Source organism: Coenobita brevimanus, chromosome 63, assembly GCF_032717465.1.
Source record: "Coenobita brevimanus isolate Jiangsu-jjx chromosome 63, ASM3271746v2, whole genome shotgun sequence".
NCBI lineage: Eukaryota > Metazoa > Arthropoda > Malacostraca > Decapoda > Coenobitidae > Coenobita > Coenobita brevimanus.
This window is the reverse complement of record NC_137016.1, coordinates 6,655,406-6,680,881: the sequence shown is the minus strand read 5'-3', so window position 1 is coordinate 6,680,881 and position 25,476 is coordinate 6,655,406. Positions and strand designations below refer to the sequence as shown.

Below are 25,476 nucleotides of genomic sequence, written 5' to 3'. Positions count from 1 at the left end.
GTTTACGATAGAAGCGACAGGGGAGTACCTAACAAAAACAGGGGGGAGAGAGAGAGAGAGAGAGAGAGAGAGAGAGAGAGAGAGAGAGAGAGAGAGAGAGAGGACTTCTGACCAGTAAGGCAGTCGGGTAATAGAGAAGGAGGAGGAGGAGGAAGAGAAGGAGGTATTTCTCTGACAATCCGTTTTCCGGCAACGTGGAGCCTCAGGGAGCATCTAGGAAAACGAAATTCACACAATGGTAGACATCCACCAGCATCGTTCTTTAGGTAGGATGTGACACCGTGAAAAACCAATCACAGTTTTTACCTAGGCAAGCGAAATTTTGTACAACGGTAGACCTTACTCCAGACCCTGTTTTAGGCAGGGTGTGACTCTCCTGGCTCCCTTGGTGGGGCGGAGATGTCCCCTTAAGGCGGCACCAGTTTTTTTTCGCTCAACAATATAAATTTCTCCACAGTGGTAGACCTCCACCTACATCAAGTTTTGGGCAAGGTGGGGTCCCGAAGACCGTCTCACATAAGGGGCTGGCTTCAGGGGTCCCAGGCAACTCCGGTAAGTACGGTTATAGATTTTTTTTTTTTTTTAACCCAGGAACATGAAATTACACATAACGGTGATCAAGACTAATTTTAAGCAGGATGGGAACCCAGAGGGCCACCCCTCGTGATAGGGCGGGGGGGGGGGGGTTGTGGGGGGGTCCGCAGGGGGGGGTGGAGCTGCACAGTCTGAGCTTGTTATCTCTCTCTCTCTCTCTCTCTCTCTCTCGGCGGGGGGGGGGGGGGTTGAGGGGCGGTCCTCAGTGGGGGGTGGAGCTGCACAGTCTGAGCTTGTTCTCTCTCTCTCTCTCTCATTGCATAATAATTAAGGCAATTCTAGCTCAAGTAAGTATTTCTTGGTACTCATCACGATAAGCAGGGCACCGTTCAATGGGAGCTACATCATCCCTTGAATCTTAGCTTTTTTTTTTTTTTTTTTTTTTTTTTTTTTTAAGGTTATCAGAGAGGGATTGTGTAATTTTTCCTTTTTTATCTCGCCTGGAAGGAGTCCGGACGAGATATTATTTTTGATCGTTTGTTTGTTTTTTAGCAATATTACGAAAAACGGCTGAATGAAATTACATGAAACTTTCAGGACATACGGGCACTGGTCCCAAAAGAAAGTGATTGAATTTTTTAGGTAACAGAATGACCCTGAAAGGTCAAAATCAAGGTCACGGATTTTCAGAGGGCTATATTTTGAAACCGGTTGAAGACAGAGATATTTACTATTATCAACATTCGGAAATTCATAATACGGGCATTCATTTGGCACCAAGACCTTTGACCTTGGATGACCTTGAAAAGTCAAACTCAAGTTCACGGATATTCAGGGGGCTATAACTCGAAACTCGTTGAAGAGAGAGATATACACTATTATCAAGATGTAGGAAGTCTCATAAGGGCTTTCATTTGTCACCATGACTTTTGATCTTCAGTGACCTTGAAAGGTCAAAATGCAAGATCACGGATTTTCAGAGGCCCTAACTTGAAAACATTAATTTTGTGCCATTCCCTTAGACTTTAATTGTGCACCAACACACGGCAATACCGATTCAGTTTTTAACAGCAATAAAATAACTGCTGTCGGGCGAGGTTTGTTGTGCCTGGCACCACTTGTTTTGGTATTTTCGTTTTGTTAGAATTCTTGGTATTACCGGATAATTGTATTTACCGTAGGTGAGGCTTCTACGTGTGGTTTGGTTGTGAAGTCTACTTATCGGTCCCGTTAACCTGTTAGTCACCAGTTCCTTTTTTACCTCGTTAAGAGTGGAGGGTTCCAGGGCTGGGCTGTTTCAGTACCCACATTTATGGTGAGGGTACTGCGCCACGTTCCCTGAGTGATATTATACGAGCATAAATTCCAACCACTTCCCGCATATAAACTCTTATGGGCCACCTCCGATTGAAGCCACAAAGCTACCAGGTGTCCTTTGGGTTATGTGGCCACCACCCAGCGCAGTAAATCGTTTCCTGTTGAGGCTTGTAACTCAGTCCACGGTCACTTGAAAGTAGCACTACATCGACTGAGTGGACGCTGTCTATGAGAGGAGTAGGGTTTTCATTTACATCTTGACCCATAGATATTAATACATCAAACACCTGTTTCTTAAGGATCGTCCTTAGGTCTTACTAACCCTGGCTCATGTTTTAATTATTTTCTGGAATAATTTTGTGCTTAGCGACCTTCTGAGATACTTTCAGTGTCAGTTTACGTACCTCCATGGATCTGGGATCATACTTATAAGCTTTCTTAAGCTCTGTACACATTTCATTTTTAATACGGCTACATTCACTCATAGAACTAACTAACAAACGCTTCACAGTCGTGGAAGTTAATATTAGAAGAAAGAAAAAAAAAAATCAATGATATTCGTTAACTGTAATGGGGACCTGTTTATCGCGCAACCCTGTCCTTGAAACCTGCTTACTTGGTGGCCAGGAAAGGTGACGTAACGATAGAGCGGGAAAACTAATATTATGAAATACCCGTCCTGCTTGCCAGGCTACCCTACCATCTCACCAGCAGATAAACAGAAATATGAAAAATTGTTAAGATAATGTACTCTCCAATCTAATTTCTTTCTCGGTCTTCCTGACATCCTCCTCCTCTCAAAAAAAAAAAAAAAAAAAAAAAAAAAAAAAAAAAAACCTGAATGAAGCTAAAATGATTATGGAAGCCGTCAAGTAGATGGAAACCACTTAAAGCCTCGATCAATAGTTTGTTTACACTGTCTCGAAACCCATCCTCAGTGAAGGAAAAGTAGGATTATGAGATGCAAGTCCTTCTGGCCATGCTGCCCTACTGCCCAAACACACACACACACACACACACACACACACACACACACACTGGGTCTATTCAGATGCACTAACCCCTGATTTTACGCTGACAAGAACAGCTTCCGTAATCAGTCAAGCTTGTTTATACTCGTACATTTCCCCTTCAGGTTAGTGCAGGAAAAAGGATGTTAAGAAATCGTTGTGTAATTCTCACCTTACGTAATATCTCTGACCTTCCTCCCTCCCCATCATCTCTTGCCCCAACGCTTCCAGTACCCTCCTTTTGCCCTACTCCTCTTCTTGCCCACTTCCCCCATCACTCCTCATCTTGCCCTCTCTTGCCCACTTCCCCTCACCCTTCATCTTGCCCTCTCTTGCACCCTCCTCTTGCCCACTTCCCCCTCACCCTTCCTCTTGCTACCTTTCTCCTCCCTCACCCTTTTTTTGCTCTTTCCCCCTCGTACATCCTCCTCTTGCCCTCTCTCTCTCCCCTTCCCTCTCTCTCTACCTACCTCCCTCTCATTACCCCTTTCCTCCCCGTTCCCACTCTCCTCTTAACCATTCCCCCCCTCTCTCTCCCTACCTCCCTTCCCCCAATTATTTCCCTCTCTCCCTACCTCCCCCCATCTCATTACCCCCCCCTTCTCTCCCTACCTCCCTTCTCCTCATTATTTCCCCTTCTCTCCCTACCTCCCTGCATCTCATTACCCCTTCTCTCCCTACCTTCCTTCTCCTCATTATTTCCCCTTCTCTCCCTACCTCCCCCCCATCTCATTACCCCCCCTTCTCTCTCTACCTCCCCCCACCTCATTACCCCTTCTCTCCCTTCCTCCCTCCCCTTCATTACCCCCTATCCCTCCCTTTACTTCCCCTCCCCCCCTCTTACCTCCCTCTCCCTCCCTCCCTCCCTCCCTCCTCCCCTTATCCACCGTGCCGATTTCTTTAGTTCATCTCGAAGTGTTTTTGCTCCCACTCCTTCAGAACGATTTTTTTTTTTCAATTTAAGTTTGCTGCTGCCAGACGAGAGAGAGAGAGAGAGAGAGAGAGAGAGAGAGAGAGAGAGAGAGAGAGATTCAGAAGCTATATCGATCAACCGCTTCAGTTCGGTGACATAATTTCCTGTAACATTTACCAAAAAAAGACGATTTTATTAAACTCAGATGATCTAGTAACGAAGGGGTTGATAGTGGTAATATCAGACACCATCAGCTTCATATCATTCTCCTAAGCTGAGGAAAATCGTCTGAAAACAGCGAAGATAAAATGAAAAATAAATTTATGAGAGTGAAGCGATGAAGCAATGGGGGACAGGGCGAAATGGAGCCGATTTATTTATGGCCACCCCTTGCGGGATTAGGGCGTCTGGCAATAGATAGATAGATAGAAGCGATTAGCCATTGACATGTGATTTTTATTGTTGCTGGTACTGTCAGGCTACAATATTGAGCTAAATGGGGACGTCATTGAAGAACTCATCATTTGTCTGTCTATCTATCTATTGCCAGACGCCCCAATCCCGTAAGGGGTGGCCACAAACAAATCGCCTCCATGTCGCTCTGTTCCCCGCCTGCCCTGCTCCCAGCTCACGCCCCCCTCTCTCATAATTATACCTCTCCACTCCATCCCTCCATCTCATCCTTGGCCTCCCCCCTCCCTCTCCCCCCCTCCACCTCACTCACATACACTCTCCTCGTCAGTCTCTCACTCTCCAGCCTCTCCACATCGCCAAACCAACTTAATGTGTTTCAGTCTGGTGACCTGTCTAATATTCTGTTCTTGCTGCCAGTAGACGATTTCAGTCAACTTAGGATACCTGTAGTACTGAAGGCAATGACTCTTGTTCTAAAGTCTCTAAAATTCAGAATAAAACTGTCTGATGTCAGCAAGGGTACAATAAAACTACTCTTTTGTGGCTAATCTCTATATTCAGCTTAGTGGCGGCCTCTCGTCGTGCGTGAGTTAACTTTGGCGGGACAGCAGTGAACCTTGCATAATATGGCCACGTAACTCAAGTCTAAACAAACATGATCGTCCCTCACTCCATTACCACGTCTACTTTACCTTCCACCCATCGTCCTCCCGCATTCTAGGAGGCGTAAGGGGTTCTCTAACACTTCCTCGTATGGTCTCTCTCTCTCTCTCTCTCTCTCTCTCTCTCTCTCGATAAATACAGTACATAGATATTCAGCCTAACGACGTCTTTTATGCATCACTCTCAATAACTTCCCGCGATTTTTATAAGAAGTTTTGGAGATATACAGCAGAGTATTTGGGGTTAGATACAGCCTCTATTAATCCCTTCACTACTTGGGATTAAGGCGTCTGGCAACAGATAGATAGACAGACAGATTACTTGGGTGCTCTGCTAAGATGAAAGCACGTAATTGAACTGATAAAAAATTACTGTCGGAGCAATAGGCAGGGTCGCATGCCCACGAGGTAAGAAAATATTGTCCAGTATCAGCAAGAATAACAGTGACGTTCTGTGGCTGAAGAGGTTGAGCGCATTCTTAAGTACAAAGGAGGAGTACAAGTGTGTGCCCTGCAGCTGTACGTCTTAACATTCAGACTCCCGTGGCTCACTCAGGGCTGAATAAATCGTTTGACGTCAGCTGGAAAACACTGCTGAAGTTGGCCCAGCTGTGATTGGGTTAATGGTACCAGATTTAGCGCTTATGACTCACGCAAACTGAGAGAAGTCATATGGCGCTAGAGATGTGACCACGCCAAGGTTAATGGCAACAATATTTACACACTCAGGTTCGTCTGAAATCGTTTAATGTTATCGGAAGAAAATACAGGAGATGCGACCATGGGAGGGTTAACTTGGACAGGTGTGCGGGTAACCTTGCCTATAACGACCACTCTTTACCTGGCGCGCCACCCAAGTCTAGACAGAAACTCCTACCGCTACGTCTCCACACATCGAGGGAGTATTCAGAATGGCTTTGAAGATTTTGTAGGACATATTACTTAGCGACACATTTTGCATTTTACGGCATAACATTCTCTTTTAGGCTATATATACTTTTAGGCTATATATATCGTTTCGCTATCAGCATAATGTGTCTCAGTAATATACAAGAATATGATAAGGTAATATACACAAAATATTCTTAAGAATGAGGTGTTATGAAATCATCCCAGTCACTTAAAATACGAATATTTATTTTATAGTCTTCACCTTTCTACCAAGTCGCACATATGAATTTCTGAGACCGTAACCCATTGAATTCAGTGAGATTTTTTCTTTATTTGTCCTTGCCGCTTCCAGACAATGACTTTCAGCTTAAGAGAGGCTTTTCGAACTGGTGGCGTTAGATTCTGGTATAGATTTAATAACCTTTCCACTATTCGAATGCTTTCTTAGAGCTGACTGAAATTATTTGACAGCAGCAAGACCAAATTAAGAGCGACGCCTTTAGAGTGATGTGATTAAAAAAAAAATATGTGCCGTTTGAGGGCATTTCCAAGAGTTGATAAGGAAGAGAACCCTTAAGTATGTACCTGTGAACTTTGCGACTATGAGACGGTAGGCGATGGGTGGTACGTTAACTCTTACCGCTATAATTTTAGGCGGGAATGTTGTCATCACTCATATCAAGCGACGGCCGAACTTCTAGGAAACACTGGAGCGAAGAGGATAATTAATATACGATGGCCATTTTGACGACATACAACTGTCATCCCTCCATCTTCAGTACTGAGCTGTAGCATGAGATTACTACAAGAACATCGTGTTAGTTACGAAGAATTATTATGGAAAGGCTGTAGAGCTTTTACATTGCCTTATGTTGCCACTACGCTATCGGAGATAAGGTGCACAACGTAAAAATCTCCTCCAAGGTAAGGTAGACCACACACAGACAGACAGACACACACACGTGTGTGTGTGTGTGTGTGTGTGTGTGTGTGTGTGTGTGTGTGTGTGTGTGTGTGTGTGTGTGTGTGTGTGTGTGTGTGTGTGTGTGTGTGTGTGTTAAAAAACTCTGCTTCGACCTGTACCCAATGAACCGTGTACAACTCGACCTCTCTTCGCCTCTTAAGCCACCCATATCCAAACATAAACATCTTGATACCCTGTTTCACATCGTGTTTCTTCCTCTCAACTCTGACGTTTACATCCGGGGGTACTTTTCACCGTCGATGGTGGTTGGCAGCCTTACACTCAGGTATCATATGGAGGCCAAATTTGATGTGGGTACCCTAGTCTAAACGGAAACTGAAGTCTCATTTTATCTTATTTCATTAGCCTCACCTTCGTCTGTTCCCAATTGTATCTGTTCACTCAGCAGGAAAAACGGGAACCTGGATGATACATTGACGGTTGAAGGTTGTGCTCTATGGGAAAACTGGGGGTTAGCAAAGAGTGATTCATCTTTGTACAGTCTATAGACATAAATTCAATCCTTGCATGCGTATTTCCCTCATTGAATCTGCAAGGGAATACTAAAGTCCATTGCTACACTCAAGTAATAAAAGTCACCGGGCATTTTCCTGTCGGCTGTGGTTCTGGAAGGTACTACGTGAAATATTTGTGTATGACAGGAGCAAAAAGCATACAACAAAACTGTATAAGAAGGGTGCATACTCCCTGTCGTTCGGGAAGGGATGAGAAGTATGGAAGAGAGGACAATGTTAACGGGACTGTCGGCGACCTTCTGCTCTTGCCTGCTTCATCTTGGCTCCTGAACAGATATAAAAATTCCTTGGTACCTCACGTTATCAGATGAAGGTACAGCTTTGAATGCATACAGGAAGGTATAAAAAAAAAAGGAAATATTCTAGAGTGTGATTTGCTATTAAACTTATCTATGACAGGTCTGCAATGAACCTTGTATAACTCAACCACTTTTTACCTGTTACAACATCTAAGTCAAAACAAAAACATATACGTCCCTTGCTAACTTATCTTGGTCGCCTTCCTTCCAACACAGACTTAAGCATCCCCTGGTGTTGATATTAGCCATATCAAATGAAGGTTAAAATGGACGCATGCACTAGAGAATAAGGAATAATTTACCAGGATCCTTGTGCAGTATTAGTTTCCAAGGACTTTATTCTCGTCACATTAAGTGGTTTTCTAACACCCATTTTCAGTTCAATATTCTGCACATCTCATGTTGTTCTCTTGTAGATTATAAATTTTCTTTATCAATATACAACAGATATAATTAATAAGTAGTATGCAAGAAACCGTTCATCCCCTTAGCTCTCAGATGAAATTTTATATTCTTGATACATCAGGTCGGTTTTATATATTTTCGAAGGTTCGTCTTCTTGAACGGGCTGGTGGTTGTTCTTCTAACCACTTTCTTACGACTGGCTTTCCTTAAACCGAAAAAAAAAAGATAATCTGGTGGCAGTAGGAATAAAATACATTGTGGTAGCGAGTGGCCTGGGTCTTACATGCCGCAGTAAACTCGCAAAAAGAAGTGATGGAGCCTTCAAACCCACAAGAATACGGTTCTCTGTGTTCACCTCTTATGCCACCTTAGTCTAACCAGGAAAATTTATGCCCTTTGGTATACTGGGTTTTATTCTAAGCAGCTTTGGTTATTTCACAGCACCTCTTCCTTACTGATATAGCCTATTCTGCATATCACACCTCAACATCCACTTCAAAATGTTTGATGTAAGCAACGTAAGCATTAGACCAATACTGATAACATATAAGAAAAGACTAACATGTAATATGAATAAAAAATAGCTAAGAAAGAGGCACCACGAACCCTCCAATGTCATCTACAGTACGAATACACCCTACCATTACACCTGGCTCACCTTCCTCTCGGCACATACACACCCCTGGGTACTTTACTAGCAGCCTCGCGTCACGAATATCTGCTCAAGGTCAAACATTCATAGCGGAGGGGAAAGATATTGTACTCTTAACACTCTAGCTAACTTGGCCTAAATTTGCCATCTACCTATTTTAAATGCTGAGTTGCAACAATAGGTTAACACTAGAATAGGATGCCAGTCACGAAGAGGTGCTATGGAAAGGATGCTGTATTGTTGCACTGTCTTTTTTCCATCACAAAACTAGATGAATGAAACTGGAAATGGACGAACACCTGGGCCAAGTTGAGGTAAAAATGGTGTAGTGTGTGTTTTGCTGCAATATTTCTTAACTTGGGCAGGTCTGCAGCCAAGAACTCGACCACTTTTTACCTGTTCGGAAAGCCTAATCTTAATAACATATACCCACGTTCTCTGGAATCATGAGCTTTATGCGAAATGACACAGGAGGCTTCATCATCTCTTCCTTAACGATTTATTCTTTTGTATGATGCTTTCGTAATTTAAATATCGACTTAGCTTCTCGCAAAGATATTATGGTGAATATGAAAAAATAAAAATCGCTGAGGAAAATGGGTAACGAAATCACAAATGTCACCTAGATGATTCCATATTTCAACCCCTTCCTCTCCCCTCAACATATACACATCCCGGGGCACTTTACTAACGCACTTGCCACTCATATATCTGATCATGGCCAAATCTGAACTGCATCGGGTACGCAGTGAGGTGTGCATAGGCTGGTTACCCCTTACCAGGCTGGAATGTTGAGTACAGTGTGTTTTCCTCTTGTGCCAGTTCACCTCTCAGCAGTAATATTGGAATCTGGGTTTCAGCTAGACTAAGAAACTGAAAATGAGAGAAAAATGATCACCCATCTCACTGACCGTCATGCAGTCGACTGATATAAAAGCAAACCCTTATTCTTTTAAATAGTAGACAGTAGTGGCTCAGTCGGCATCACACACAGCCTGTTATCGAAGGGTCCTAGTTTGATTCCTGTTCTCTCAGTGTTTGTCGGGTGTTTTCCTTATTATTTACACCAGTTACACTTTAAACAGGTATTATACTATGATACGCGTCGCCCAGTACCGTGGATCATATTCAAAGTGCTAGGAGACTTCGTAGAGCCTCCTCCTCCTCACCAATATATTGTCTACTGCTCCTTAATATCCTCGTGTACGTCACTTACAGATACTGAAACGGCTTAAATGTTACATAAGAGAATGTAAAGTTGGAATGGGTACAATAAATTGGTGAGGAAAAGGTGTCCCGAAGCCTCTTACCCCACCCGAACACCATCACTACATTCACCTACTTCACCGTCCTTCGGGCACATAAACAACTCTGGGTATACGGTGTCGACAGTAGCTGGCAGCCTAACAACTCTGATAACTGATCAAGGTCAAACTGTGGGCGCGTCTGGTACCCTGTTAATCTTACATAAGTTGCCTACTTTACACAATATTTAAGCCTTAATTCGTTCACTACGAGATAGTGTTTTTATACTTCATTCTTGAATACGTCCAGTCAATTTTACTGAGTACAAAGGAGACAACTTGTAATACTCGTGTGCATGGTATACGGTATATGTAACAACTCCATCCCGGAAAATTTCCTCATAGCTCAGTAAAACCGGCTGGTGGCTACAAGAATAATATGAAGTATACATAGTTGGTCTGAAGGTAATTATGATGTATGACTAAACTTTCTCTTCTTTAACTCAATGAGACACATATAAGTACCTAACTCTTAAGTCGGGTAAATGCATACCTGGCTTACTTTACTCTCCTGATGGTCGTTGGCAACTTTACTACGTTCTTCGGTATTATATCTAGTTCACTCCTCTATCAAAACAAACTTTTATATTCCTTGGTTCTAAGCTCTATCGATGAAACAAACTTTTACATTCCTTGGTTCTAAGCTCTATCGATGGTCGTTGGCAACCTTACAACAGATATCTGATGAAGGTCAAATTTAATGTCCGCACCTCACCCTAAACTGAAACATAAAGATCTTCTGGAACCTTAATAACTTCCTTCATTCTCCTCCACCACAGACTTGTTCATTCCTTGACACTAAACAAGATGATGGTCTGCTTCACATTTATTTCATGTTCTTCACTTTGCTTTCTGATGCATTTTTCAAAGACCATCATCTGTGTGAAGAGATATATTAGCCAACCTTCGTTCAGCTTAAGTACGAGTATATCAGGGGAAATTAATCGAGCCAACTGGAAACGGAGAAAAAAAAAAAAAAAATTCACTAGGCTCTGAGAATGAAAAATTGACCGAACAAAGTGAAGTAATGCAAACTGGAAATAAGGAGGATAATAAATTTGTTTTGCAAAATAATTAATTAGCAAACTCACAAAGATGGCGGCTTTTATACCTGTTCTTTCCGTCTCTTGGCGATTCTAGTAATCTCGAAGACTTTGAAAAGGGAGAGTTAGATATGTTCCACAGATGCTCCTTCATTACAAGAGGGCTCTCGTATCGTGAATAATGTAATAAGGAAGTAGCGTGTGAAATTAATAAATGACCACGTAATACGGTAGTGAAGGAATTAAAACCATTTTAATTTGCTCTTTATCCTGACGTCTGCTATAATTTGCTTGGGCTATCTCCAGACGATTTCATTCAGTTTAAGGGAGATAATTCGAAATTGGAAATTAGACAGCCTCGTCTGCTCCTTCACTTTTAGAAGGCTTCTCTAACATGAATAAAATAATCTCGTGGTAACCTGGGCAAAATGAAATATCCATTATCGTGCTGAAGAGGCTGGCTGTTCAGCATAAATAACCTGAGATGACTGGCAAGGTATGATATTTTGGCAAAGAGTCAGCACATCTCTGTACCCTACACCAAACCTGATATTTTGGCAGTCAGCACATCTCTGTACCCTACACCAAACCTACACAACACACCACTCGAGACTCACTACACTACACTGGATTAAAGGGCTCTACTCTGCACCACACTACACTACATTACACAACACCACACTACACTACACTACAATATACAACACCTCACTACACTTCACAACATTACACTACACTGCACTACACTACACACACAAAAAAAACACTCCGCAATATACAAACAGTACATCAGGTCAGCGATGTCCTGTGCTTCCCCGGCTTGGGCTCCCATCCTAACTAACACCCACTACAACACCCTGCAGACCACAATAAACAAAGCCTTATGGATCATCAATGGTTGCGCCAATACTACTCCCATAGCTCACAGGAATCGTACATGTAAGACACGTACGCGCAAACATATCCATACATACATACATGCATACATATCTATTTAAATACATACACGCATGCTTAATTGTTGCACAGAATAAATACCTTTCATACATACATCCATCCACTCTGAAACTAAAGTCAGGCCTGTTTAACTGTATCTCGATATGAAAGGCACACAGTTCTACGTGGCAGCCTTATCTGACAAAGCCAAACACTTCGACTAGCCACATAAAACCATCCTCACACAAACATTACCAGACTCTTTATCAACATCACACTTCCAGATATTCTTGCACTGACAATGAAGAAACACTGCAAGCTCTCCCACTTGACGTCCATCCATCAGAATTATCCTTAACCAGGGCTGATTGAGATTACCTAGCTAGACTTAGTTCAAGACATCACCTAGCCTTCCAAAGTTATCACTTTAGGTTTGGGCTAAGTGGCATCGCAGACGGCACGTGCCCCGCTTGTAGAATAGGCATACGAGACATAGTGCATTAACTGGAGCCTTGCACACCTATAATACGATACATAATACAGGCACAGAATAGACTCTATAAGGAATCTATGTGCATACTGGGGAGGTTGTTTACTCGTATTTTCGGTTAACGGGGCTGGTTGGTTAGACGGACTGGGGCTGAAAAACAACAATAGCAACAACAACCATACATTACCACACCACACCACAATACTTAACATCACATTGTCCTAAATTATACCACACTACAATGCACTCCACAACCACTTCACACCACATAAGGCCGCAACCACACCACACCACACTTATGAATCGAAGCCGTAACTCTTTCAGCAAGATGGAGTTATATTCTTTTTCATACCAGTAACTTCCATAAAGTCATCGCAGAAAAGACCTTGTGTTGAGGAGGCTAATGAAGGCTATATCTTATCCCTGCAAACACACATACACACACACACACACACACACACACACACACACACACACACACATGTACCAATATATGAACTCTTATATACCAGACTGATATCCACACACACACACACACACCTGGCTGCACCTGACGAAAACATACCTGAGCTCTGACAAACCACATTTACTCACAGGAATCGTACATGTAAGACACGTACGCGCAAACACATATCCATACATACATACATGCATACATATCTATTTAAATACATACACGCATGCTTAATTGTTGCACAGAATAAATACCTTTCATACATACATACATCCATTCTCTCTCTCTCACTCCATATCATAAAATCCCTTTGACGTCATGCTATAGAAGTCAACAATCTCTTTCCCTGTACAGCCTCTCTCTCTCTCTCTCTCTCTCCTTTTTTTTTTCCGCTTCCCTGTCTCTCTCATTCTGTCTACCTCTCATTCTCTTCCTTAATCTATTTTCTCTGCCTCTTCTTTCCATACGTCTCTCAGTATTTGTCTGTCTGTCTGTCTGTTTGTCTGTCTGTCTCTCTCTCTCTCTCTTTTACATGCCGCCTCTTTAGTTCCGTTCATCCGGCTCTCGTGAACCGCTTGTTAAAAAAAAATGTCCAGGTTCTCCTTTACGACATTAGAGTTTCCTTAAAATAATTTCGAAGTTCATATGGGCGGGGAAATGGGATAATGCTGCTGGGTAGGGGAATGACGGCAGGGGGACTGTGAGAGAGGGGGATGATGGGAGAGGAAGGAGTGGCATGGAAAATGGGAGAGGGGAAGAATGGAAGACGGAGAGGGGGAGTGAGGAAAGAGGGAGAAGATGGAAGGAGGACGGATCGAGGGAAAGGGAGAACAGAAAAATGGGTTAGAAGGGAGAGGGAGGAAGGGCTATGAAGGGGGGAGAGTGTGCGAAGAGAAAGAGGGCGAAAGAAAGGAATGAGAGTGAGCTGAAAAGGGGAAGAGTAGGGGAAGAAGGGGAAAAGGGCAGTAGGAAGAAAGGGAAATAATGGAGGGAGAGGGAGGGGAGACGGTGAGAGAGGAGGGAGAAAGAAGGAGGAAGCAGTAGGGGGGTATGGAAGTAGTCTATCTATCTATATACCTAGGCTGCTTCCCCCAAGGAAAGGGAGGTAGCCGAGACAGGACGACACACTCCCCATTTACTTATCCATTCAAACACATTCATTCGCATCTTAGCCCCAAGGGGAGAACGGACAGATCCTCACCGCACCACACCGCACAAGGGTCCACTGCGCAATGCAATCAGTGACATCCGCAGCAGGGCCCGACAGCAGAACTGGTTCACCCCTGCCACATCATAAGAGACCCATCCCCTTACCCGCACCTGACCTGACTAGCTGATCAGACCAAATGCGGGAGAATATCCCCTCAGGGCTGCGTCATCACTTATTCATTCACAATTTCTCTCCATTTATTTCTGTCACGCACAGCCACTCTTCCTTGCTCAACAGACATCCCTCTCGCATCCAACGCTCTCTTCACACTGTCCATCCATCCTATTCGTGGTCTTCCTCTCAGCCTTACACCTCTCACATCAGATCTAGTTATCTTTTTCACCAATCGCTCTTTATTCATTCTCTCCATATGCCCAAACCATCGCAACACCCTCTGCTCAACTCTACCAGCCATCTCCCGAACAACTCCAGTTCTCCTTCGCACCTCATCATTTCGCACCCGATCCATACGCGTCACTCCACACATACTCCTCAGACACCTCATCTCCATTACATTCAAACTTTTCCTCTCTGCTACACCCATATTCCATGTTTCAGCCCCATATAACGCAGTTGGTACCAGAACACCCTCATACAGCCTTCTCTTTACATCCATTCTAAGCGAACGACATTTAAACACTTTTTTTCATTCCTCCCAGCACCTTTCCTACTTCATTTATTCTAAACTTCACTTCTGCATCTATTCTTCCATCCACAGCAACATGTGACCCTAGATATTTAAAACAGTCTACCTCCTCTAACAACTCACCATTCAAAACTATATTCATCCCCCTACCATCTATCAACCTCGTACACTTCATCACTTTACTCTTATTCTCATTTACTTTAAATTTCCTCCTTTCACACACCCTTCCAAACTCCTCTACCAACTGTCTCAGTCTCTCCTGGAAGTAGTAAAAAGGAAAAAAAAAAAAAGGGGGAAGGGGAACTGAAGGTAGGAGTAGGGATTAAGAGGAGTTGTGATGAGGGAGGAAGGGTGAGTGGGGGGAATGAGCTGGAGCAAACGAGGAAGGAGTGGTGAGGGGAGGACTGTGGGGGTAATATAAGGGGAAGAGAGAGTGGGAGAGAGAAAGAAGAAATGAAAAATGAGGGAAAAGAGAGAGGAAAATGAAGGGGAGAGAGGATGTAAACCAAGAAGGAGAGGAGTTTGGAGGGAGAGAGAGGTAGAAGAGAGAGGAAAGACGAGGCAGGAGAGAATATGGACTGAGGAGGAAAGATGAAAGAGTCAAAAGAAGTGGCTACACAATTTAGTGGCATAAAGAACCCTCTGTACATCGTCTTGTTTTGTCTGAAGCAAAAACAGGTTAACTAGAGGCAATGGAAGAGAGGAAGGTTTAGGAGGGATATGGAGAGTAGGAGAGAAGGTGGGCGCGCGAGTAAAAAGAGGGACGAATGAGTAAATAGATGGGATGACAAGATCTAGTGCCCCAAACAGCCCTCAATCTCCGCGTGGTGGCATGCTGGAGGGCAGGTGAGAGGATGAGTCATATGGGAGGAACGTGGTGATCTACATTTAGAACATGAGTCACTATAAAGTCATCAATCAGGAGTGCAGGGTCATGGTACTTTATATAAGGTCTTGGATTCTACGTTTAGTTATTAACAAGTTTTTTTCTTACAGGTCATGAAAGTTCAGGATTGGATCTGGACTCTGAAAGTGACAATGATCCTTTCCTTCTTTCCAGTACGATAATTCACTATCATTATCAAAGATGCTCTTGCCTCTACTGCAGACTCTGAAAACCAGTCTCGTGATGTTGCGGCAACCTGTACTTCACCAATGTTGGCTGCTACGGAATTACCAGACGGATTTTAGAAGTCCATGGGGAAAGAAATGAGTGAGAAGATACGACTTGTGCTGCAAAATATTCAGCAGTCAAGGAACTTCTGTGCAATCAGTCCATAATGACAATCCAATCACATCTAAGTCAGAAGGAAGGAGAGGAAAGAGGACGACGAGACTATTACTGTACTGCAAACTTGAGAGACCGTACGACGTGCATAATATACCATTTCAGAAAAAAAAAAAAGTCCAAGGCATATATAGGTAATAAAGTTGGTATTTCGTTTCATGTGTCTGATAAACACTAAATATTATAAAAGTGAAAAAATCCTTCCTTAAAAGTGGTGAAGGCGGCTGAACTGGGGGCTTCTCTGGAACATAATTCAATCACAAGTAGAATACGATGATATCAACATCAACCGGTAAGTAAAAATGGAGAGAAGGTGACAACGAACGAATATTATAGTACTATTATCTGCAGAACAATGACGTGTTTCTCATATCTTTTTTTATTATCATCAGACGATTTTGGACAGCGTAAAACTTTCAGTCCGAGCCCAACATTTACATTTTGTTCTTGGTGTTATTAAGCAGATTTATTCAGCTAAGGAGAGTGTCCCATTAGTAAGGCGATTAACGAAGGCAGACACTGACTCCCAATTTGAAAGAATCTCGTGCAAAACACTGTACAGAGAAATCGCCTAGCTGTAACAAGAATAAAATATTAATGCCGTTATCGTAGTGATGCATTCAAGCCTCAAGGGAAACTCGTGGAAGTGAAGACAGTATTTGCCTAAGTCACCGATAGTGAGACGCAGTAGAATAGGTGGATTTCTTGTTCATGGGTGGCTAATAAGTAAACGGTGTACGTGGAGGTGTAAGCAACGCCGGAAGTGTAAACAGGAGGCAGAAATGTAAGCACTGGAATTGTAAACAGTGTGTGTGTGTGTGTGTGTGTGTGTGTGTGTGTGTGTGTGTGTGTGTGTGTGTGTGTGTGTGTGTGTGTGTGTGTGTGTGTGTGTGTGTGTAAAAATATGAAACCGTGTATCCTTAAATGAATTCAGAGTGCATAACAGTCAACCCAATAACTACTTTACAGGGAGAAGGTTTCACTGTTTATTTGGCAAACTGATAAACTGTTTCATTTAGTCAAGGAACGATTGTTATAATGAGAGGCTTTTACATAATCTCCAGTAGTCGCTGTAAGGGCGTGGGTAAGCCTCGGTTGATATGAAACGCTTTGCTGTAACAAGAAAAATAATTCTCAAGTATGTAGTTGATAAGAAAGAATGAAGCTATATGAGTATTTTACCTACATTACTATCGGTACATTGTGTAGTGTTAACCTGATTCATGATGAGAGTTTTTGCATTTTTTTCCTTGTTATAAAATTTCTTTATCAAATTCGGTGACGTAATATAAGGGACTCGGGTACTAGCATTCAAAAAGATGCCGTTAAGCTTGTCTCGACTGGCGCACTCGACCACTACACGACAAAGAGAGAGAGAGAGAGAGAGAGAGAGAGAGAGGAGCCAGCATCTGGGTCCCCGAGCGAGCTATTAATATCACAGGTTGGCAGTGACCGCGGCAATGGATAGAGAGAGAGAGAGAGAGAGAGAGAGAGAGAGAGAGAGAGAGAGAGAGAGAGAGAGAGAGGAAGGGGAGGCGGAGGGAGAGAGGAAAGGAGAAAGGAAAGAGATGAGGAAGGAGGCAGAAGGAGCGAGGAGGGTGTGAACATGGCGGGACGTGAAGACAAGGGTAGGGGAAGGAAGAAATGAAGAAAAAAGGAAAAGTACAAAGGTGGATGAAGATTAAGTGGACGCAAAAACACCCACCTAGACGACAGTATCTACTTTCCAGTGTTCCTTTGGCTTGTCCCAGTATCTGTTCTCTTTCTCTTTATTCTCTCCACTTCTCTACTTCACTGTTTCCTCCTTTTTCTGCCGGCGTCTCTTCCTGTGTGTGTGTGTGTGTGTGTGTGTGTGTGTGTGTGTGTGTGTGTGTGTGTGTGTGCTTATCATATGTATTATGTATCTCTATGATGTATATGTGCATGTACATAATATATACGAGTTTTATGCATATTATATGTGTCTTTATAAATATAATCATATACCTATATGTATCTGCAAATATATAAATAAATAAATATATTCATACATTTCGATAACTATGTCTGTCTGTCAGTTTGTCTGTCAGTCTGTCTGTCAGTCGGTCTGTCTGTCTGTCTATCTGTCTGTCTGTCTGTCTGTCTCTCTCTCTACGTCAGTGGTCACGTGCTCCACCAGTGGCTACAGTGATCCCAGCGTCAGCAGGAATTATGTGGGTGTTCTTGTAAATATTTTGAGTTGGGCTGACGACAGTTCATCCCCATGTGGATGGCCGGTAAGTATAAAACATTTTCTTATTTTATACACACTAATCTTTTTTCTCTTGAATAAATAATTAAAACATAAAAAAAAGGGCGGTACCTCTTTTCCTTTTTGTGTAACTCAAAGTAATCTATTTCTTTTTTCCTCACACACTAACCCTTTGTCTCCATAATACATACTTAAGCATTTTTTCTTTAACACATGCTAATAATTTTTGTCCATAACAGTGATTATTAATATTTTAAATCGAAGAAATGTTGTTCCCACTTTTATTTAGCACACATTTAATCTTTTCCTCTTTAACACTTCATATTTTCTGCCGGTGTCTTTTCTCTTTAGCATATACTAATCCACTTTTCATGGCAAGTATTTTTCCCATTCCTCTGTAATTCATTCTGTACCTTTTTCACTTTAGCTTGGTGTACATTTGCCATCTCTCCATCGTGAATACTGAGTTGCAGAAAGTGATTAACATTAGAATATGATGATAGTCACAGAGGTGTTTTATGAGAAAGATGTACCGCCGTTGTATTGCCACATTTACCTCCGTCAAACAAGTTGTGCGGAGGTTATGTGATCTCCCGAGTCTGTCTGTCTGTCCACAAAATATCTCAAAAAGTTACAGTTGAATTTCGATGGCCAAGAAAAAGTTGATAAAATTTTGAGGCGAATGCTGGTCCAGATGCGGATTCAGGATTTTATTTTTGTTTTTGTTAACACAGCAAAAAACTGATACAATCATCCTTTTTGTCATGACAGCCTGAACACTACAGCCTGATTTTTAAGGCTTTGGTGACAAGAGCGCTGGCAGAGGTATGCGCTTTCTGAGTGATTTCTAATTTACTACTGAGTTAATGGAAATATTGTGCAAAAGGACCATCGTTCTCTTCACCAAGTGCGGCACCGACCCTCGTTTTCTTTATAACACATTAGCAATTTCTTTCTTACATAATAATTATTTTCTGTTCAACCTGTATCATACCAATTTCACTCTTGAACCTGTATCATGCCAATTTCACTTTTACACTCTTAAGGCTCCTATGACTCACCCTTGACTCAGTGCAGTCGTATGGAGCTATTCCAGGTAAAAAATCATAGGTGACGTGACGGTGAAGGGAGCACTGGAGAGTCAATAAATACTCAAGTTACTGTGACTCACCTCTAACTGAATACCATCTCGCCCAAATAAAATCATAGAGGTGGATCGACCATGTGAGGATAATCTTACAGAACGATGTATATTTTTTATCTTGCTACCTGTAGACGAGTTTGTTTAGGCTAAGAAAGACGTCTCATACAGAAAGTCTTAGTGAGGCTTAATTCTATCTCCTTCAGCTCGACAAGTCTTTCCTGAGCAGAGGAGAGTCGTCTGATCAAGAATGCATGTCCTCGGCTTCAAGAGGCTAATCTAAATCCAAAATTATGGATAATGATTGAGTAGATGAAGAAAATAAAAATAAAACAAAATAAATGGTTACGTCCATAGGCAATTGTCTGATAGTGAGGGATTTTTATTTCTTTACAATGAGATGCTTTCTATGAGATGAATAAATATATCAGTAACAAAATGAATACAGAATAAGACATAAGTACGAGTGGTGTTGCCTGAATAAAATGGTCAGCCAGTAGGGAGGAAAGTAACCGTACTGAAATGGCTAACTCATGTAACCCAAGAGACATTATTTATCTCCTCGCTACTTTCAAACAATTTTATCCAGTTTCTGAACGGCATCTCGAACTGAATGGGTTAATTAGGGATACATATAGCATATCCAGTTTGAATATTTGGAGAAGCAAGAATGAAGTTTATTATACAGTATGAGATGGAGGGATGGAGTGGAGAGGTATATGAGAGAGGGGGGTGTGAGCTAGGAGCAGGGCAGTGAAATGGCGGGGGACAGGGCGACATGGAGGCGATTTATTTGTGGCCACCCCTCACGGGATCAAGGCGTCTGGCAATGGATAGACAGACAGATATTTCGTTCCGTGGTTTCCCCTAAGTTGAATACCGTCGTCTCAGTGCACGAAGAACAACATAATCAGACCCCATCGTACAGAAAGGGTTAATGGAGAGTGTTTGTAAATGAGTAACAGTGATGGTGAGAGAGACTGACAGCAAAAAGGAAGGCGTAGACACCAAACACACAAACACATAGATCACACGGTGTATACTGAGTGTGTGTGTGTGTGTGTGTGTGTGTGTGTGTGTGTGTGTGTGTGTGTGTGTGTGTGTGTGTGTGTGTGTGTGTGTGTGTGTGTGTGTGTGTGTCTCATTCATAAGTCATGTTCGACGATGGTTCTTGTGCCAGGACTAATATAGAGCCTTGTTGCCTTCTCTACCACACCACAACCACAACTATCTACACTATCACCACCACCACTACACCCCACAACTAACCAGACTATCACCACCAATATAACCGCAACTATCTACACAATCACCACCACCACCACCACCACCACCATCCATACCACAGTCACAAGCACCACTATCTATTATCATCACAACCATCACTACCAGCACCACAACCAAGCCACCATTACTACAGCTACCACCATTACTACAACCACTACAACAGCTACCACCATTACTACCACCACTACTACAGCTACCACCACTCCTGCCCTAACCATTACCACCACACATCACTTCCACCACACCAACACCACCACAATCACTACCACAATCACCACAGCCACAACCACAACCACAGTCCCAAGCAGAGAACTTGAACACGTTATTGTTTCCTGCGAAGCTAAGAACTCTGGGCTAATTACAGTCTGGTATGCATCTCAGAGAAACTAGAGTGTAATATTATAAAGGATGAGAAAACACAGTGCATTATGTGGATACGATTGATATGTCCCTTATAGGATGTATTTGACCAGCGAAAAAAGTGAATAACAGGTACACACACACACACACACACACACACACACACACACACACACACACACACACACACACACACACACACACACACAAAACAGCTACAACTACAGGACTGATTATTTTCAAGGTGTCAAAGGATGTAAAAATATGGAAAAATCACAAACCAAACGACTTTATCACAATCCGCCAAACTAGTGAGCACTTAGATAAATAAACAGGTGTACAGGTAGTCTTTTATGAAACAATGGGCGTCATGTGGACAAAAATAAAAACCACTGTACACTAAGTTTAAAAGTATGAATTATATTAAAAAGTATGACTGGTAATATACTGACTGCATGGAGATAACAGTGAAGGAAATAGTGTTAGATTTTACTGAAGATAATACTTTTTAAAATGTGGTGCCTGTACTGAAAAATTATTACTTACTGAACATCAAAAGTTCCTAATAATGTACTAAAAAATATTGAGTTAAAATTCAGTTTAAAATGGCTGGCAGTTCTATATATTTCATATCTACACTTCTGTGAATAAGTATGCTGCAATTTCCCAACACCAAAAATATAAGCATGGAGACTACCGCGAGGCATTGCAATCATCACGAGACGAATATATATATTTTTAGTGCTTGATATTTTTTACTGGTTTAACATTTATGGAATGCTTTTCATGTTAAAGCTACCTGCATATGTAGTCTGTTGTCAAGCTCTGATTATATGCATTTCACAATGAAGTTATATTTCTATATAGATTTTATTTACATACTAGTGCCTGTAGCTCAGTTGGTAAGCAGTTGCATCCACGAACTTAAGCTCTGTGGTTCGAGACAAAGGTAGGAATTCGTTAATATTCTACAAAGATAAAACTGCCTGGTAACAGCAAGAATAGAACAACAAAATTGACGTCGCCATACTGTCATTATAAAAAGGTTAATTCGTTGAACACAATATGGCATAGAATGAACCAAAATATATATATCCCCTGTTGACGTCACAGGCATCCTTCCAAATCCGATAATTGCTGCTGCTTCTACACTGAATGGAATGGCCTTGCGAGACAGAATTAAGTAGATAAAAAAGATATCATTAATAAAGGGAAAGTCTAACTAGGATTTTAATAATGGACTGGCTAAGCGGTGGCCAAACCTAATGTAAGGGCGACCCGAGGAGAAATTTTCAAGGAGTCCGGGGGATATAACATCGGATTTTTGGAGTGGTTCCTGGGGTGGTTTGGCGTATTTCAGGGGTGACTAGTACCGCCCTGCATGGCCACCCCTCTTGCTGCGCCACTGATAAGAGGGGTAGTGTATGAAGCCAAATATAAACGGCATTGGAAGTCAGAGGCGCATTACAAGTTCATTAGTATATGTGCCTCCTACGCACACTGAAATAATCTGGTGATAGCGAAAATAAAATAAAAACCGTCATCTTAGTGAGAATACTGAAAGACTAAAACGTGGGGGAAAGAGCAAAACATCAGCCCGTTGACGTCAGAGGGATCTTTACACATTAGGTAATACCCGACTCTCCTGTGATGAATAAAATAGTCTGGTGATGGCATGAACAAAGTATATAAAAAATGTAATCGTACTGAAAAAGGTTAAACAGTGCCCCGTGGAGTCTAAAAGAGGAAGAATGAATGTCTGCCATACCTTCAGCAATACAACTTTACTTAACCTTTGGCACCGACGTCGGCATTTTATTTTTCTGGTTACCTACAGACGATTTTCCTCAGTTCAGAAGAAATCCCACAGACTTAAAGGAGGCAGAAACAACCAAGCGTGTCCCCTTCACCCCGTTGACATAATTTTTTAGTTTATTCATTCAAGGGTGATTTACTCGGCTTAGGAAAGATGTGTGGTAGTGAAGGAATAATCTAAGGCTACAGATAACCCCTCTCGTAAAACTTCGATGTTGAATGAAATGTTTAAGACAGAAACACGTCATCGGGCTGATTGATCTCTTCTGCATGACTACTCTCTTCAATTAATTTATGCTGTTTCTCTGCAATCACAGTAAGTTTGCATATATAGGACTGAAAGGGTTGCTTCATTCTTGCTGAGGGCGCTTTGGCTTAGTCGCATAAAATCTTCAAGAGCTAGCCAGACGGAAAAAAGAAACGATGTCCTCAGGCAGCAGGTTTAGATATCAGGTGTACGCCATCAGCATAAGGTAAAGTTATGGTGGGGACATGAGAGTTGTGAAGAAATATATATACAAGAGTGAGACGGTAAAGTAGAGGACAGTGACATCAGAGAGGGTAAAGTAATGGGGGACTAGGAAAGGAGCAGGACAGATACATAGGCGGTGAAACAGATGACAGTAGTGTTGTGTGGTAAAGTCATGAGATGTGGAGTCTTAAGGAAGGTAGGACAGTTATAAGGCACAGACGGCAAAGAAGAGGAGTGATAATCAACCCGTAAACACTCATACTGGGGTTACGAGGAAGGGAGAATGGATAAGAGTAAAAGGCACGGCGAAACAGTCAGATTGCCTAGGGAATCGAACTTAATTTTTTCCGACTGCTACTTTCCGACCAGCCACTGAGATACGCAAGACGGTATCATCAGTCTTCCCTCTCTCCACCTAGCTCGTTCCTTGTCACCTCAACTCTCCCTCTTTTCTATTTTCCCTCCCTCCACACCTTCCCTTCACCTCAACTTTCCCTCCTTTCCTTTTCCCCTCCCTCCGCCTCACCCCCTCCCCTCAAGCGCGTCACAGCCTCGCTAAATCATAACCATCTCGCAAAGGGATAAAAAAGGACGCAAAAAATTATCATTATATGTACACCTTGGCGTTGCTACACACGTCAACAGGTGTAGCAAAAACCATACACACACAAACATACACGGATATACTTACACAAACTTACATGCACTCGTACATACACACAACCAAACACACATGCTTAAACACACGCATACACATACATATCCACATCTCTCTCTCCCTCACACACACACACACTTCCCTCAGGTATATTTTTAACCAGGCACCAAGATAGTAGCGGGGTGGATCGAGTGACCTTTTTGCTTTGTTTTTTCTTCCTGTTTTCGGCGGCTAAGATGAACTTGGGTACTTTTTTATGCTTATATCAGCTTTCAGGCCGTGATGCAATGTGACTCTTACACACAAGACAGTATAATCATTTTGGCGGTAGTAGTTATAAAGGACTATTTCCGGCCTGTTGCAGAGATTAAAGTGAGAGAGAGAGAGAGAGAGAGAGAGAGAGAGAGAGAGAGAGAGAGAGAGAGAGAGAGAGAGAGAGAGAGAGAGACTTATGTAGAGTGAGTTTATAGTTTTTGTTTTCTCTCTCACATAAGAAGTCCTCGAGTAAATTTTTTTTTACATGCTTCACCTCATTTAAACACCTTTTTGACCATCTTTTTATTTTTTTGTCTCATGGTAAAAATAATCGAACACAAAAATCAGCGTAATTCAGAGGTCCTTCTTTAGGTGTAATTAGGTAATCGAAATAGAATAAAGAGTCGTCCTCGTACTAAAGAGATTAACCGCCTCGATCTTTGATATTTTTCTGTTTATTTCTATCACCTAACGATTTTATCCAGCGTTCAAGAGCAATTTCGAACTTGAAGGGAAAGATGTATCCGTCAGCAATCCCTTCACAACTAAAGATCTATCCAGAGATGAGTAACACCCTCCACTGGTGGTAAGATTTAATACAGAAATACGCCAGTGGATTAAAAGGTTTTTATATATTTACACTTACACCAGGGACCAGGAAATGTAGAGTGATTTCATATTTTTGCCTTTTTTTTTTGGGCACGTAATACACACTCAGGTAGCAAAGGTGAAAAAAAAAAAAAAGTTAAAATGACTTGTTTACTTACATTTTTTTGTCAGCGACCCAAATCATAGCCTGACGTAATTTTCTTTTCGTGTCCACATTTTTTTTTTTTGTTACATTGCATTCGAGCACCTGCAGTGAAAAAATCAAGCTCTTTTCCCTTTAGTATATATTCGTTAGCGACCTAAATCAAGAACGTGGTAATATACTTTTTACATTTCTGAAAACCTACTACGCATTCAGACACCTGCATAAAAAACGAAATATGTAACATTTGCAGCAACGCAGGTTAGGACAAGTATTTTCGAATATTTTTTACCTAGTTTTTTTTTTTTTTTACCTGTGCCGCATCTGGGCACTGGGAAAAAAAAAAAAACTAAGTACACCATTATTAGGAACCCAAATAATCATTTTCTTCTTATTTTCATTAATTTTAAAAAAGGAAATAAACATGGACTTCTTTGTGCATGGACGCAGAATTTATGACCCATTTTTACATCAACGATCAGGATACTGCAGGTGCCACACAGGATAAAGGAACGAGGGTGGAAATACAGAGGACAGCG

General features: G+C 42.0%; 1 protein-coding gene and 1 long non-coding RNA gene across 5 annotated transcripts in view; one reads left to right on the top strand and one right to left on the bottom strand.

The window, feature by feature from the left end:
• The window catches only part of LOC145404291 (uncharacterized), a 31,545-nt gene extending 15,652 nt beyond the window's left edge, over window positions 1–15,893 (top strand). Inside the window, exon 3 of the long non-coding RNA XR_013898169.1 lies at window positions 15,741–15,893. This is a non-coding gene — a long non-coding RNA (uncharacterized LOC145404291). The remainder of the gene's footprint in view (window positions 1–15,740) is intronic.
• LOC145404465 (ras-related and estrogen-regulated growth inhibitor-like protein) overlaps window positions 1–25,476 on the bottom strand; it is a 392,258-nt gene that overhangs the window by 66,758 nt on the left and 300,024 nt on the right. The window lies entirely within an intron of this gene.